Source organism: Anneissia japonica, unplaced genomic scaffold (assembly GCF_011630105.1).
Source record: "Anneissia japonica isolate Jap-2015-1 unplaced genomic scaffold, ASM1163010v1 scaffold287744_len224908_cov135, whole genome shotgun sequence".
NCBI lineage: Eukaryota > Metazoa > Echinodermata > Crinoidea > Comatulida > Comatulidae > Anneissia > Anneissia japonica.
The window spans coordinates 87,529-91,279 of record NW_022705130.1 but is presented as its reverse complement, the minus strand read 5'-3'; positions in this window follow the sequence as shown (position 1 = coordinate 91,279).

Here is a 3,751-nt window from a genome sequence, read left to right as displayed (position 1 = left end):
ACGACCACCGGACCGGATCCCATTTCGAAAGTTGCTCTCACTCTGCCGTCGTCGGCTATCCTCATGAACGCGTGATCGCGAAGTTCGTCTCCCAGAAAGAAAATTTGGCCGCCGTCGTTTCTTTTCTTCAATTTCATGTAGAACGAGATGCGCAGACTGTGGCGGACGTCCATGCTTTTGTGAGTCAGTGACACTCGGACACCGGTCACGTTGCTTAAGCGGAAGGACAGCATTTCGGGTACCATTATCGTTTCGTCCGTCATTTCTAGATTCGCGTTCTCCGCGAGCTCGTTGTTGTTGTTGTCGTCTGCGTCGGTGTCGTATTGGTGGCATCTTTCCGTGGAGGGTGGCAGTTCCACGTCTACCGAATTCACGTTTATCAATCGCATGCAGCCGACGAAAGAGTTCATGCATGTGGAGCGTATGGAACCTACGGAGATCGCACCCGAGAACATCGAGTCTCGATCGATCTCTGTTAGGGTGCCGGCAATCCCTTTCACGTCCAGCCGTGCGAAGCCGCCGATCTTTCGAATGTCCACGTCATACCAGACGCCCGTCTTTAATGTTTTCGAGTTTCTCATGATAGCTAACTTTCGCGAAACTAGCAACGTGACCACCATCTTCGAGTTGATCATGGACACGTGAACGTAACTCTGTTGCCCGTTCGCGTTGAGAACGTGACTTGTACCGGATTCGTCTAGTTTCAACGCGAACGGGATTTTTAGATCTCGGGAGGTGTGAAACGGTTGCACGTTGAAATTGAATTTGCTATCTTTTCCGAATTTGTAAGTCCGGAGCTTTTTTTTCGCCGGAAAACGGGACCGAATACCGACAGATTGGCAGGGTTTCGCCGAAGAAGGCACTATCGCAATTCCGTTGACGGTAGGGTGTCTCAATCGACCGACGAACGAAAGAGCGTTCGACGCTCCAAGCAACAGGGTACCTGTCGGCGCGACGAATCCCCTCTCGGAATCTGGCTGACGAGCCCCTCGGTTCCGTTCACGTCGACGTTCAACGCCGAACCGTTCCATCGGACGTCGACGTCGTGCCAGATTCCGAGTTGCAATTCCTCTTCGCTCGTCGCCGCCGCGAACCCGCCGTCGAAGTTTAGCAGAACCACTACCCGACCGCGGCGTACGCTCACGTCCGCGTAATCACGACCGAGTCCTTGGGCACGCACCACGTTACCTGTGTTCCAGCTTTCCAATTTCAACCCGAAGGAGATCTTCGCAGAACCTTCCGAGGAAGCAGGTATCTCGATCGTTTCGCTCGAGGTGTTGCGAAAAACGTGACATGTAGGTACCGACGTGGACGGAGGCGTATCGCACCGTTGCATAGAAGAAATGTTTACCGGAAACGAGTTGAACTTCAGATTCCCGAGACACCCTACGAACGACTGATCCTTTCCGTAAAAGGAGCCGACTTCAAAAATTCCGGTAAGATTGTGGTTCATTCGTCGTAGCATTTCGTCGTCGTGGTAATGACGAGATGCCTGCTCGTCCTCTCCGTCCACTTCGACGTGTACGCGGTTTCCCGACCTTCGAACCGATATTTCGTACCATCTGCGGACCTGTAATTTTCGCAGATTCATCGTCTCTATGTACCAATCTCCCACTTCGAATCTCACGTGCATATATCCCTTGACGATTTCGACGTTTACGGAGTCGGGAAATCCCACGCTGTACAGTACGCCGGCGACTTCGTGTTCTTCCCGCAGGAAAATGTCGAAAGAGACAATCATCTCGTTACGGTCGTCGTTCAGGACGTCGTCGGGCACGCGAAACTGGACCGTGCGTCGATTTTCGAACTTGTAAGCACCGAAGGTCCGCGAGGTGATTCGAGCGCCTAAAGCCAGCTGTCTTTCACCTTCGTCATCAATGCTGACGCTGCCGTCGTAGTCATCGTCGTCGTCGTCGTATGTAGACACCTGCGGATTCTCGTCGTCGCGGTTAGGGATCTCGGCGGGTTTCGCAGTCATATGGCTTCGACAACCCACGGTGTATATGCTTTGCGAGTTTACGGTCAGATTGCCTATACATCCGACGAACGCACCCAAAAAGAAGTCTCCCGTTATATCTGCATCTGACACCTCGGCTAAATTACGAATCTCTTCTCCGACGACTCCATCCAACCGTACCAGAACCGACAGTCCTTCCCTATAGATCGCGACGCTGTGCCAGTTACCAATTTCGAGTTTCCCGGGACTCATCGCCGACCACTCTTCTTCTCCCACTCGAAATCGCGCGACCACCTCGAGATCTTCCATGTCGACCTGCACGAAATCCCCGTCTCCTGCGTTGCGCAGAACGGTGCAGTTCTCTTCGTTCCCCAACTTCAGTTCGAAAGCGATGCTCGTCTGGCGTCGAAACTTGGACGGCGTGTTCGAAAAAACAGCGAAGGTCTCTCTGCCGTCGTAGGAGCATCGGCCGACCGACCTCAGAACGGGAACGTTGGAGTTGATGGCTATTCCTCTGTGACACCCGTCGAACGAGCTCATCGTAAAATTTCCTTTCATATTTGCAGCCGATGCCGTGCCTGTCTTTTACATCATGTCGAACTTGACGTTCGTCTTGTGTCTGAACTCGGGTATGTAGGACCGTATGCTCAGATCCGTGAATGTCTCGCGAGACGAACTTTCGAAACGATACGACTTGGGATTGGAATTGCACGTGACGTCCGGACATTGCGATCCTTTGACGAAGGAGGTCGTCGTAAGAACGAATGCATACGCTATCCAACGTATCATTTTTTACCGCCGACGTAAGCATCGCCATATGCTAATATCTGTCGTAAGACGTTACCCTTATCGATCCTTATCGCCGGCATCAAGCCGATGACGATGGCGTAGAAAAAGAATAATTTAAATAAAATAAAAGGAAAAAAAACCATAATAGTTTTGTATTGTCTGGTTATTTTAACTTCGTAAAAATAACAAATAAAAATTTTGGCTAATGAAATTTGAATGAAGATGATGATGACAAAGTTGATGAAACGATAGACGAAACACATAATATGTACGCATACAATTATTTTATGTTTTCACAATAACTTTATTGATTCGTTTAAATCTCAGTAAAGAAATGAATGAGCAAAAGTTGGGATCTAAATATCATATGTATCGGGCTGTAGAAGACGGTTTAAAATAGAGGTCATATTCCACCGGTTTCTGTCTGGCCGGAGATACGTCCTTCTCCGAACGAAGCTGCAGTCCGATCGGCGGTGCTGGTTCCACAGTACCGTCGTCGATGTTCAACACGAATCCGAGACGGGCCTGATCCGGCTGGCAAACGTACAGATCGAATCGAACGGTGTTCGCGTCGTAGCGGTACTCGACGCTGGTGTTGCACCTATCGTCTCCGTCTATGTACCAATTGTTTGTGAAGTAAAGATTTTGCAGGTGCCTTTGCCTCGTCTTCTTCTTGTCTACGGGATGCTTGGTGCTGCACGTTTTTATCACGTGAACGAGTCGCAATGGCTTTGTAAATTCGAAGACGGTGTGATAAGTGTGTTTCTCTGGGTCGTCGATAGAGAATATGTAAGCAAATGTTATCATGGCGTACAGACGTTGACGTTTTTCGTCCGAATTGACGATGACGAATTTCCAAATTCTCAGAAAATCGAAAAAACGGTATCGACGTGTCGGCGAATTCCGGTGGCGTCGGCAGGTCGTTTATGAAGTCGGACAATGTTATCCGGCACGTAAAACAGTAATAACCCATCATTAAAAACTGCATGTGCAGCACGTTCTCAT